The following is a 14,173-nucleotide window of genomic DNA, read 5'->3' as shown; positions in this document are numbered from 1 at the left end:
AATTGCCTTTTCACTTCAGTGCCCAGTGCTGCATGCCAATACCACAAAAAGTCACGGTGTTATGCCAGTGAGGTTAATTGACATGGGAAATAAAACAACCCATCACATGTCATTCCAGGACACAGCTGAAGAACCTCAGGAGCATGCAGGAGAGAAGCAATCTTGGTTAATCATATACATACTTTGTCCACTAGCCTAATGATTCAGGTTGAATCAATTCAATACTTTTTTCTAAATTTTATTTGAATAATTGTTGAAATATTTGAAATAGTTCTAAATGACACCAACATAATTTATGCCTTAATACTCCTTAAGATCTGGCTGCAAAGCTACACATTTACTTCTGAGGTAATGAAAAAGAAGATGCTGTTAGATGTGAAACAGGAACGCTGGCCCAAACGCTGATACCTAGACCTTCAGCAGTCTTACAAAAATTGTGACTTTTTATCAGTCACTTAAAATATTTATTCTGTAGATATACTCACTGCATTTTAAACATACCGTATACAGAAAGTCTTTGATGGAAGAAAAGCATTTGTCAATTTTACTTGTTTCTTAGAAAGAAGTTTAAAGAACAAAGATGCTGAAACAGAACTGCCTGACTGTAAGCAGCCCTGCTTGAAATTGCTTCACTGAAACCATCTTTACAAACCTATTGCTGCATTTCCATTAACTCTGAAGTGGGCTCTGATTAACATTTTCATGTTTTCTATCCCCTTAAAAGGGGATGGATATTTCCTTTGCTATTTTTCAATGAAAACAAATACGTTTACCAACCTGTTACAATTCAAGGGAGTACAACTGAAGCAGTTGCTCAGCTACAACTGTTTTTCCCTTTTTCAGACGGTGGAGAATTAACAATATATTCCAAATCTATTACAAACTGAACAAGAGTTTAACAAAGCAAGTCAAAAACAATTTCTCCCCATGTCAGTCTGAAACTTTTAAATATTTATGAGATTTTACATTCCTAAATTTAACAGGAGTGCCATAATCCAAAATAACTGCTGAATTAATAGCCAGGAGATAACATTTGTATAAAAGAACCATTTGCTTTACAACAGCAATAAAGGAAACAACAGAATTATGAGTGTTGAGACTAATTTGAATAATGTTAAAAAAATTGATATGTTGTGGGGATGAAGCAATATTCTGGCTGCACCTGGCATTGTCTGTCCTGTGCTTCTTATGTTGGAAATGCAGCAGTCCAGGGTTTATAGGAGAGCAGTCATTAAAACTTCATTTTTTTAATTACAAAGATATAAAAAATATTCATAATACTGAATATTAAAACATATCCAGCCCTAACATTTTGCTGCACTGCAGGAGAAATTCCAGTGGATTTCTTAAAATAAACAGCAATAATAACATTCTCTTCCAGGAAAACAGAGGGGATGAAAGTACCACGACAATAAGAGGAAGGGGCAGGCAATTAAAATTCAACTTACAGTGAAATTATTTTCTAAAGCACCCCAGTGATTTAGGATCACTTAAAAGGCTTGCTTCCTTTGGAATGTTTTGAAGTTCAATTTCCTCTTTCTAAAAACAATTAAGAACATTATACACTGAAGTCTTTTTACCCTGCGGACCAAGTAATTTCAAGGCTCTTCATCCTTGAGAAAGATTCACATGACTCTCCTATCAGCTTATAGTAAATTAAAGCTGGATGTGACTCCTCTGGTCACATCCCAGTACTCCATGGAATCAAAGAAAAAATACATGTTGAAAGGAGCCATGAACACAAGTTGGGGTTAACTCACGGAAGGCATCTGGTCTTGCCTAGTAAGTACAAACTTGGCTGTTCCCAGGCTGGGAAACTCTCACCACTTGTAGTCAACTTGAGAAAGGGCGCCATGCCCCTGGAAGAGTGCACGGGGACAAGGTCTGTGTCTGCCCCATACTCACATGTGCACGGGCTGGGGGTGGGGCGGGTACAGGAGGGGGGAATAGTGCCTTTGTAGTCAGTTCAGAGAGGAGGCAGATTTTCCTTTCCTCATTGCTCTTCACTATCATGTAAATTGCTTCACAGCCTGCTTGGCACATGTGAACAGCTGGGAGACAAGTGACTGGTTGAACCTTAACCAAACCTATGTCAGCAGTCACCAAAGAGCTGAATGTCATTAATGACCATCATACTTCCAAATGCATAGAGCAACTCTATCAACTATAGAATCCCAATTCTGGCCGCTATCAAAGAGAGCCTATGGAATAGAAAACTTGTGGTTCTGGTTCTGTATTAGTAAGCCTCTGGGCTGCTGTGGATGAGTAGAACTTAAAAAGGAGAACTTTAGAAAACCAAAGAGTCAAAAATTTTATGGAAACACTAAAAAGTGAAATACTTCATATAAAACCTACTATTTGATGCTTACACCTTAGCGCTGCTGAGAACAAGCGTTTCACAGTTTTAGAAGCACATATAAAATGTATGTGGTATAAAATGTTTTCTTTATATCGGTAGCATAGAACTAGACAAGAATAAAGTGTTCATTCATACTCTTTCATTCTTGTGGACAGTATGTGTACATGTATATACACGTCAGAAAAGTGCAGTGTAATACACGCACGCAGAGCATTTTACAAGGTTCTCGCTGTAAGGGCTGAATGAGGCGCTCATGAGGAACACCAATCAATCAACACAAGCAAAAGGAGAGACTTCTGCTGCTGTTTTGAGCACGTTTCCTGCATGAGATATAGGTTTTACATTCAGCTTGGTTAACGTTACTACAAATTGCTTTCCTTTTAATCCTACTTTCAATTTCTGCCATATACTACCCTAACACCTTCATAATGGCCAATACAGTCGTTGAGAAAGTGTATGCAAAACATATCATTAAATGACCTCTTACACTCTTTAATGCCACTGAGAAAAACAAATTGACTTTAAATCAATTTATAGTTATAAATAGTACAAGAACAATCCCTTGAAATAGGTAAATGGAAAGGGGGCAAAGTTCCTGAATAGCCTGATAGCTGCCATAAGCTTTTGATAGGTGTCTTTCCATTTTAGGATCTGGAAACATTATCAGTCTTTCCAAATAGGAAAGGAACTTTATGGGTTTCCCTAACAATCCACAAAGTTTTACAAACCAAAACATACCCTGTGTGAGATTGAAGTCTAGTTTTCAGCATGTGAAAGCTATACCGAGCTAAACTCTTCTCATTCTAGCTACTCAGATTTACCTTCAGCAGAGACCAGCAGGCCAGTCCACGTTACCAGTGCAAAAAATGCTCAGAGGGAGATAACTCCTCATGTAGGGGGACAATTGTATCATCCCAGGAACAAATATGAAATAGCAATTTGGACAATTAGCAATCTCCGGTAGCAGAATTTGATTATGAGACCATTCTGGCTGAGTAGTGGAAAGAGGGCAATTTGGTGGTGATTACATTTTCTCCCATCTTGCCAAATTTCTTTTATTCCATCCATACTTCCCACCGGTCATCACACACTGATAGGCAGCTTAAGAAGTTTCTTACACAGAAGATACCTACAGCTGAAGGATCTGGTTGTAATAATTCCATTCAGCATTATATATAAAATATGGAAACGCAGCTTTTGATCCCATTTGATACTGAGAACACAAGACAAAATATAATTTGCAGGGAAGGCTAAATGATTTTGAACTAATACTTGTAACAGTATATTCCTAGCAATCTTATGTATTCCATATTTGATACTGAGATGAAGTCAGACTTGAGGCCCTTTTAAGTACTTCTGTAGCTTCTCAGAAGTACTTCTTTGAGTACTTCTGTAGCTCTCAGAAGATCAGGACCTGAAAAAATCTTAAAGACCGATCATCAAAAACTGCAAAGAAATCATCAAAGCAGATGTTTAAATGTGATGCCTTCATCTTTATCATCTACCAAACCATACTGGAGGCAGTAACTTCTGATGGCATAGATTTTGATTTGTAAAGGGTTCTTTTCATGTATAAAGGCCTCTAAAAATACTTGCTTATATTTATATCTGCAGACATTTTTTACAACTTATCTTTTATAGTCAGTTGATAGCAGTAATGGACAAATTCCGCACATATTCCCAGCCATGGAAGACCAAAGTCTGTTATGTTCCAGTCTGACACATTTCTTATTCTCTCCAAAGGGCAAGAATCAAATGTTTCAGCTCAGGGATGTTTTAATGCCCAGAGCAACCCGGGTTTTAAAGGCCTCCATCTGTTACTGCAGGCTGCGGCTGGCGCCTCTCTGCCTTCAGAGTGCTGAGTCAGCGCCTCTGTTCCAATGACCAACCCCGGCAGGAGCAGGACAGCAGCATTTAAATGAAAGCTTGTAATATTTACAGTAAAGGGAAGTGGCTGTGGAAGAGATTCAAAGTGTGTGTGTGTGTTCCTCTGTGGACTTTAATTCTAATGGGCTTTTAACATGACTATCACTGCTGCCTTCTGGAGAGAGATCACATGGAGTCACAGAGCCATTAGGTTGGAGAGGACCTCTCGACACCAGCCAGTCCAGACCTCTGCTCAAACAGGGTCAAAAAAATCATAATTTATTTGCCCTTCTACAACTTTTGCCAAATTTTGATTCCCTGAACAGAGGGATACTCAAATAACTGGAACTGTAGACCAGAGTGAAACAGGAGCAGGGCTTTGGCCCCCTCTGAAGGCAGTTGGATGAAAGCATGAGATGTGGAGACCTGGCACACTTGCTTTGCACCACCAGATCTACCAAACTCCCAGTTTCTGTTGGACACTATGAATGTTTTATCTAACAACTGTTCAGATGTGAAAGATATCATCAGTCCCTAGAACAGGGCTTCTGAATGTTGAGCTCTTCCAGAGTAATCCAGCAGATAAGCAGCGGATTGCAATCGCAAAAGCAAATGACCAAGTTCTGCCCCAAGTCCCACAGTGAGTGTCGGGGCCCTTTACTGGAAAAGGTCATCGTTTAATGTCAAGAATTCCACATCTGTAAACTGAGAATAATGCTGCTCTTGCATTCAGCTTTGAAACCTGCAGATCAAGCATGTGCATGCAGTGTATACTGCTGTGTACTGCTACGTCCTCAACTAGCAAACTAGCAATGCAGGATGCAATTTAGACAAATTGTAGAAGAAAGCAAGCTGCATTTGGTCTTGTTTCAAAAAGTTATGTTTGGCAAATGGTCAAATCAAATATATCTACTTCACTGTGGGCTCAGGACAAAAATATGGTATTTACTTTTTGGTATAAAGCTACGTGTACCTGAGAAAAGAATGTATTTTTATACTTTTATTTTTAAAAGGACAAGGGAAGATATGTCATCACAGCATTTCACAAGCAATTTCCAAACGTAAGCCCAGAACTATAGCCGAAAAGCTGGAAGTGTATTTCTGATCAATCAATCCTGAACATGCTACTTTCTCAAGTTGGGACCCATCAAAAGGAATAATGAATTTGATGAAGATAAAAATATTACACTTAAAATTTTCTTATAAACTATAATGGAAAAGATACAAAATACATTATTTATGTTGCTAAAAATTGATCCACAGCATTACAGTTATTTCTTAGCACATAGAAACAAAATATATGACAGCCTATAAAAGCAACAAGAAAATTCTGTTTTAAAAGAACAGACACATAAAATAAAAGCAATTAATGGTCTGAGTATCTATTATTCTTAAGGCCAAAGTACATAACCACAGCAGCCCAGGACTGGAGTTTTACAGGGCATACACATTGTACACAATGATCTCCCGAGGCGCGCAGGGGAGTGTTCACGTCCTTTTGGCGTATGGTGATTAGAAAATAGCCAGTGTGTCACATACTACAGGCTAGCAACTGTCGACTTTTTATGACCATTGGTACAGATGAGAAGCTCATACAAAAGGGTCTATTCAGTCTCCGTCCCAGAATTTTAAACAAACACTAGCACCAAACCTAGGGCAAATATTTCTCTGTGATACAAAATAAGCGTCAGGCATGCGAGGCTGCCATTTCCCACAGCAGCCCTACTTGGTTTTGGTAGGCAGAGTCAGCTTTGTTGCTCCATGAAGAGCAGAATGGGTAATGAGCACTGATCCCCTCGTGCCTATAAATTTGGGAGGGTGAGTGCAGAGGGATACAAGGCAGCCTTCTCCTCCACAAGACGACCTAGGAATGTGAAAGGAAGGCTCTGTTTGTTTCCTTGAAGACTCAGAAGAGGAAAAAGCCTGATTAAGGGTGGAAGGAACAGGGTCAGGGTTCTCTTCACAGAAGATGTGAAGAAGCAGGGAGGAACCAGTTTTTTTGGTGGCAAACAGCCCAATTCGTGCCCTGCAATTCCCAGCAGAACACGCACAGTGTGAAGACACAAGGGAGAAGTGAAGGCGTTGCCAAGAAGAGAGTAAAAAAAAAAAAAAGCCACAAGAAAACAAAACAATAAAACAAACAAAACCACCAGTGCCACAATAGCGTGTGAACTGGTATTACACTAGTTCTTCTGTCCCAGCCTACTCAGGCAGCACAAAACACCCCAGCACTTTGTCACAATCCACAGGAGCACTGCTCATGGGCCACGGCAGTGCTGCCAGAGCACTCAGCAGTGGCACTGGATGGCATTCCTGATGGCCACTGAGGTTTTCTTGTTAAGCACCTGTGACAAATCAGACTGGCAGAACTGGTGACTGGTGGTAAGCAAGTGTGAGTGGGCTACTACTCAGCTGGGGAGAAATTCCTATTTCAAATCTGCTAGAGTGACAGCCATAGCAGACTAGTGCTAGGCAGACAGTAAGTAATGCTGAAAATGCCTTCAAACTTTCAACATACATTTACAGAAAAGCTATAGAGAACCTTACAGTGATTGTCTTTAAATGTTTCATCTTTATCTTTTTCTCCTTAGTTCTCATCAGGTTTTAAAAAAAAAACTAAATCCACCTTTCCTATTCTGGATCTATAAATCACTCCCCAGGCACCCTCAGGAGTGCTCAACACAGCATCCTCCAAAAAAAAAACAAACACCCAACCCCAAACCAGTTTCATCTTGCTACAGCTTTAACAAGCCAGGAGGATTAGCCCAATTTCCCTCACTGGAACCAAGGTACATTTCTCCACAGCACCCTTCGGCCCCATGGAGCCCACCAGCAGAGCAAGTCCAGGCCCCCAACCAGCAGAGCAGCAGGAAGCTCTGCTTCACACACAGCCCACAGCCTCATCACAACATTGTTGCTGAGAAAATACAAAATGTACGCATCCTGCTCTTTCAACAAAAATAAATAGACACTTAAATCTTGTATTTTTTCAGGTCTTTACTTACTACCTAGATCTTACTAGCTTTATAAACTAGCTTTAAACAAAAGTTGCCATTCATCTATTGCTATTTTGAGGTAGAAAGTTGCAACACAGCTTTAAATACTTCTTTTATGTTGTTGATAGAATTCTTAATGAAGATCTTACAAATACACATTAACTGGCCCCTATCACAATACTATGATATCTGACTGATATTATTGCTCCTTTTCTCCTAGATACCTTTGGTCTGTCTAACGTTTTGAATATATCCTCTCATTGTATGCTTAGAGGGTGCTGTGGAAAGGCTGTATCAGGTGCGGAGATGTGGAGCTGTGAATCTCAGTGACAAGGTCTGTCTGTATGACTCTTTCAAGAACACTGAGGATTGTCCATGCCTGGTACAAAGCTGCACCAACACCTGAGCCACCACCGACTCAGAGATGCAGTTAATGAGCAGACAAGCAAGAAATGGGCCGGGCAAGGAGCTGGATATGGATCCCTACCAAGGCTGCTTTGCTGGGCCACACCAGGAGATAGTCACCAGGGTCTCCTCCAGGTAAGTGCCACGCATCCCTGGGACAGGCGCTACCCACAGACGAGGTCCTGCCACAGTACTGCATTGGTTATGCCACTTACAGCCTTTTCTTACCAGCACCACCACAGGTGAACTGCAGACACATGAGCAGATACTTGCAATCAGTCTAATGGTAGTGTATATGGAATAATATACGTGCATAATTTCTAAAATAGAAATAGCCTTTTTTTTTTCCCCCGTGTATGCCCTTGAGCTTGTTGTATGCCTGGGATAAAACACACTACTGCACAGCAGCACAGAAAGCAGGGTTTGTTATACTAAGTTTAAGTACTCCAAACAGAATGCAGTACGTGCAGGGGGATCACAAAGGTGCTGGAAACACTGATATCTGATGTTCTCAGCTCTTTTGTGCACATTCAGCCCTGGGCATAGCTTGTTGCAACGCAAAAGATGACGGAACACTTCACAGAAATGGCCTCATAAAATATTCAGCTTTCTGTTTTTGCCCAGAGTACAATCTGTGCATTTTCCATACAGTTGGAGCAAAAAAAGAAGTGCTAGATCTTATTTCTCACACATTTTAAGTGTTTACATTTTTAATTTAAAAAAATAAAAATGCAGAACTACTGTCATAACTTCTCTGGTAGAAAATACATGTACACTGTCTGGGATTTTGCCCAGACTAAAACGAGATTTTTGAGACTAAAACAATTCAGAAATCCCCCAGAGATAATGAAGCAATAGAATAAATAATGAACAAAAGTGTTTTTTTTTTTTAACATAATATATGCTAGATATAGTTTTGCTTGGATGACACAGGCCCACACACACCAAATATGAACCTATTTAGGAAACAACTGTGCATCCATGCATTTTTTCTTTTCAAATAGTCCCAGAGCCTAAATTAATACTGCACAGAACACAGCCGCTCACATGCTTGTGTGCAGGATCTGGTCTTCCAGCACTGCCGTGCTCTATATGAGCTGATGGAGGATGGCAAAAAAAAAAAATGCTGGATATTGCTGTGGACATAACATGGCTGAACCTGTCAGGATATTTCTCCCAGTTCTCTCTGTGACTCATTCAGGAAGGACACGCTGTCCGTGCTGCTAACATATTCCACTACATGCACACACACAAACGTTACGATGCTGTGAAATTGCACTGGTATTACCTTTTCCAGGATTTTACAGCCTAACAAAAACACTAAATGCTCAGACTTAAAGTGGAGCAAGGATGGCACCCAGTGGCCAAACAGACTCATCTCAGAAAAACGTTTCTCAGCTCTCTCTCATCCCTCACTTTCTAGGGCTTTAATTATAAAAAGATTCTAGCTCTAAATGTGAACCAGTTGGCAATGTAAAAGGCCTTTTAAGGGCACTGCCTTCTTTCTTTGAAGGACATTTATTTTTCCTTTTGTAAAATATTTTTTAAATGCCTACAGAAATGTTACCATTAATAATTTAAAATCAATACCAGCAAACATTTATGACAAACAGCTGTTTGCAGCCAGAACACAGTATCCAGGCAGAAATAAAGAAAAGCGTTCTGTCTTTTTGTAGGGTACATGCTGGGGGGAAAATGAATGATTCCATCCTGGTTTCAAAAATCAGTATTGCTATTAGGGAACTTGTTTCATTTTAAAATCAATTTTGATAATATTAATGCAAAGCATTAAATTTCTATCCAAATAAAGCTTGGTGAAAAACAACTTGATTTTTCAATCAGAAAATTCCCAGCTATAACTTCAAAAAGGAATCTAAGCTACAAAAAGAATCTAAGCTCAGTTAAATGAAATTATTATTCAAAAATATTATTGAAATTTTATACTTTTTTTTTTCTGCATTTCTTTGAAGAATTCTTTCCTCCACAGGGATGTATATTAACTGTGTGGGAATAACTCACCCCTTGTAGACAGTGAAAGAACCATTACAAACCCACAGTGAAGACCTGCTAAAGTAGCATCTTTCAATGAAGTATCTCAGTTTTTAATTATTCTGTTGCAATTTCAGTGCACAAGTCTTTGCTAGATAGATTTTTCTTCCTGACTGGAAATCTTTCCAAATATAAATTCCCAAATCTGTCATGGACCAAAGCATACTACTTTATCATTTCACAAGTGTTGATTTTTTAAAAACAATTCTTCAGATATTCCTCAGCCTTGCACGACACTTTAAACGTATTCTAGCCTTATCACTTTTTGCATGGTTGTTGGCTAAACACTGTAGCAATGTTGAACTGTATTTATTCCTCAGTGCTTTCCACTTGACAAGAGAATCTTGCAGGGTATGATGGCCGATCAGATTGAAGGACAGACAACAGGTCTGTTGGAGAATGAATCATTTCACCTTCAGTTGGAACAATGCTATGTCCCCAACAACAGCTATTTCTAATTTGCCTATCTAAGCATTCTCAAGTCCTGGACCAACCGTGGTTTTGGATAGGAAAATATACGCAACAAATAAGAAAGTTCCCATTTCAATAACAAATATACTAGTTGAGAGCAGCAAAGTAGCAGCACACTTTTTTTTAGTACAGGCAAATTAATAACCAAGTTTATTGCTCACTCCTCTGAAGAAAATTTCTGTTGTTGAAGTATCACTGTACTAGTATGTGTAATTACTAAGAAACTGAAAAGCAGCCACTATCTAAGGCAGTCAGCAATATTTTAAACTGCTTCAAATACTTTAGTACTGTAAAACAATAATGAAATACGGCAGAAATTCCTAGAATTCTATTATAATCTAAACCAACTGAAATGTATTTCAGCTTTTCAGAAGGCTTTTTTTTTAAAAAAAAAAAAACGAAGTAGTATAAGGACCCATTCTGACCATGACAGTACTTTTAATTTTCTGTTATTTTCAGTAATAGAAGTTTATTACTTGTCAAGGTGTTTAACAGGAGTAATTAAGATGTAGTATAACTATGAAGAAATTGATCTTAGATGTACTCATTACTTAATATTTCTAGTTACCATGTCCTTACTCTGCAGTCAGAATATCAATATTGATTTTTCACATTTTCAATCCTAACCCCTTAACCCCCCTTTTTTTAACATACGGTGCAAATATGTGCAGAGATTATTCTGTATAGCAGACACTTATGAATAAATACATTTTTCCTTTGCATATGTAAAACGTATTACCACAGAAAGTTTCTTATTAACATCTGCATGACTCCCTTACCCTGACTTAATCTGTAGACTGAAACTTCTTCCTTGTTGAAGGAAGACCATTCCTTCCCAAGTTTATTTAATGACCCGTGCTAACTCAAACTAACAGGAAAAAAAAAAGTCTGGGCATAGGTATATGATCAAATTGTGGGCTTTATCTAGCTTCCAGGCCACAAGTTTCTCACTTTTTCCTGAACTCTCATAATATGATTTTTCCTCAAGAGAAAAATTTTCAAAACCAGGATTTACTTATCTCCTACTCTTCAAAATAAACTGGTTTTATGCAGGCTTATAACAGAAACATAACAGTCCTTTGTAATCATAAAGCAGAAATGCTGAAATATCTAACAGGAGTGTTTTTGTATCTATCCCCCTCTTTGTATTTGGGAAAGCACTACATGAAGAAGCACCTTGCTGCGCACCACTGATACAACAGTGTGAGAGCAAGGAGCCTATCTAATTAGGCTGCAAGTTTTCAGAGGTGGGCAGGGGGTGGCGGATGTGCTCTTCATGACTGCTATAACCTCACTTAACCTGCTTTGTAGCCAATAAAGAGGTCTAAGCCCCTCTGGAGAGCAGCTCAGTACTCAAGCTTCACCAGGTTAAATTATTGCTTGCAAACCCTCCCTCCACAATGTCCTGGAAAACACATACTTCACTTGCTCTGGAGGGAAGGGAACCTTCTACTCTAAAGCTCCATGTTTTTACCAAAAAATAAAAAGGTGGGCATGAAAAAAGAAAAAAAGAAAAAATCTGTCCAGTGACCTTTTGCAACAATTTGATCTCATCTTGATCAACTACAATGCTACTATAAAATTAAATTCAATAAAGCCGAATGTTTAAAATTCAGAAAGCAAATTCAGAAATTCCACTATTTTCTATCAAGCATCCCTAACATTAGGGTAGGCACTGATGTATGATAGTACTGCTCTAACAGTAGTTCATAAGCAGGTGCCTCTCAAGCCTCTGACACAGTGAAGTTGTCCCACTTCCCTTATTTCTGATATAATCCCTCATGGAACAAATTGAAACAAAAATAGATTAGTTTCCCTCAATAAACTGTCATAGTGTTTTTTCATATGCCTTATTCTCAGTAAGTCCTATCACACTGGATCAGGTTTCATGCTGGGAGAGGGACTGTTGCATTGGAAGAAATGCACCTGATAGTCCCAGGTCCCAGGACTGCAGAAAAGAGCTGAAGAACAGCTTTGTAGGGCGATTGGGAAATACTTCCAGAAGCAGGTGGTTGAGAAAGGAAGGGAAAGAGCTCTTACTAAAACAAACAATTCAGCAAACTCAGGGGTTTTCATCAGACTCTGTATCTGCAATTTCTGAGATTTATGACAGTAACAAAGAAGTCAAAGAGCATTCTTCTGCAACTTAAGCATAAAGGGCATAGTCTCTTTTCTGGGTGACAAAGTGATGCAAAGAATGTAGTTTTTTTTTTTCCCTCTCCAAACAACGCTGTTGGAAGGCACTGGTTAATAACGTAAGGCTGGCTGTATTCTGTCAGACCAAAGGTCCTTTCTAAGCCCTGTACCTTAATTCTGAGAGTGATGGACATGGTGCACTCCTCCCAGCTTTGGTGAGCTGCACATCAGAGATTGCCTAAGCCAGAGGCAACTGTCTCTGTGCAACAGTCCTCATTTGCCTTTTGCTTCTGTTAATTCCTTTTTTTTTTTTTTTTTTTTACACTTATTAAGATCTACAGTGATAGGTCACGTAGTTAAATAAACATTTACAGAAGGGAGGTCTTTGGTCAGATTAAAATCCGTACCCCAAATAATTTCATTAGATGCTCTCAAACCTAAATACGCTGTATGAGAAAAGATCATGAGCAGTCTTTTACTCCTCCTCTTCACCATGCCTTGCCATTCCTTCTCTTCAGTGAAATTTAAAACAATTTTCCAGTTTTACATATCATTGAACTAGAGAGCATTAGCCTGTTGTCACCAGATGAGAGCCTCACATTTCGGAAACTAGTACAAAATAGCAGTATTTTATTTTTAATCATTATTTTTTATTTGTAATCATTTTCAGTATATGCAATGCATTTCTGACTTCTTGTTTCCATGACAACTGAAGACATAGGCACATGTAGAAGGGTAAGAAATCATGTAATACAATAATGATCTCAGTTTCATGAATTATGAAGCTCTCAACATGATGCTGTAGGTCTTGTCTTACGTAGGCAGTGCATGCGGAAAAGCAGAGAAAAATAAGCTGTTCTTTACATCTTGTGCAGGAGTGTTTCTCAAAAGGGAAGGGGGACACAGCTTGATATTAACACTTCAGCCTTGTTTGCCCTCTAGATTTCCCCTTATTTTCCCCATTGCCACTATGCTCAGGGAAACCTGAACTGCTGGAATAACACTGGGGAACAGCTTGGTGTCAGCACAGTCCCTCCTGTGACAGCAAAGAGGAGTCAAAGAGTCTGTGTGACTGGTCTTAGGGACAACCTTAAAGCTACTTAAATGTGTGAATAACTTCATGCACTTACAGAGAGGTTTGGAGCTCAAAGAACCGTATGTGCTTCACCGTATGTGTGGCTGGGACCACAGTTTGCCATACTGACTTTGCAGCGCGCCTACATGCCTGCAGTCCTTGTTAAATCCGTGCTGCCCGGCAGTTTGAAACAGTGTCACCTACACAGCCAAGTGTGAAAAATCTCATCTTCCAGCTATACGTATATAAACACTGTTAATAGTTCATAAGTGGTCCAAAACAAAGGGCAACTTGTCTTTCTTAAGTTTAATTACCAAGTAAGACTATAATGCAATTATTATAAACCACTACAAATGATTTAATTACCACAACATAAAAGTAACTAAAATAGTTCTAAATTGAAAGATGATGACACAACAGAGAATAATATAGTCTAGGAATGCTTTCCCCCTCCTTACAGAGACTGGAGATAAAATTGATACATAAAATTATATTTCTCATTGTGTTGCCACTGTTCTACTTTTAATGGTGGGTGTAAAAATTGTAATGACACAATGTATGACAAATGCAGATTCACTTCATCTCATACATGTAGTGCACTCCTGGTATCAAATTCACTTAAATCTGTCATTTTTCATGTATTCAACTGTTTACGTTGTCATATACAGTAGCAGTCTTAAAGGTGGTTTCTCTTTTTGGTTCATCTCTTCATCTTTACTCAGTTAATCTCTGTATTTTTGAGAGACATACAAAAGCCTACCCATGCGAAGGTAAGTCTTAACTAGCCACACCTCAGGCTATGCAATTGAGAAATAC

General features: G+C 38.9%; 1 protein-coding gene and 1 long non-coding RNA gene across 10 annotated transcripts in view; one reads left to right on the top strand and one right to left on the bottom strand.

Annotated features, from left to right (window-relative positions):
* LOC308198031 overlaps positions 1–8,514 on the top strand; it is a 71,552-nt gene extending 63,038 nt beyond the window's left edge. The window contains exon 4 of the long non-coding RNA XR_013953545.1: positions 7,442–8,514. This is a non-coding gene — a long non-coding RNA (uncharacterized lncRNA). The remainder of the gene's footprint in view (positions 1–7,441) is intronic.
* The window catches only part of PDE11A (phosphodiesterase 11A), a 135,180-nt gene that overhangs the window by 43,504 nt on the left and 77,503 nt on the right, over positions 1–14,173 (bottom strand). The gene's annotated exons all lie outside the window — the stretch shown is intronic.

This window comes from Anser brachyrhynchus, assembly GCF_964034855.1.
Source record: "Anser brachyrhynchus genome assembly, chromosome: 7".
In the NCBI taxonomy this organism is placed as follows: Eukaryota; Metazoa; Chordata; class Aves; order Anseriformes; family Anatidae; genus Anser; species Anser brachyrhynchus.
This window is presented reverse-complemented; position numbering and strand designations above follow the sequence as displayed.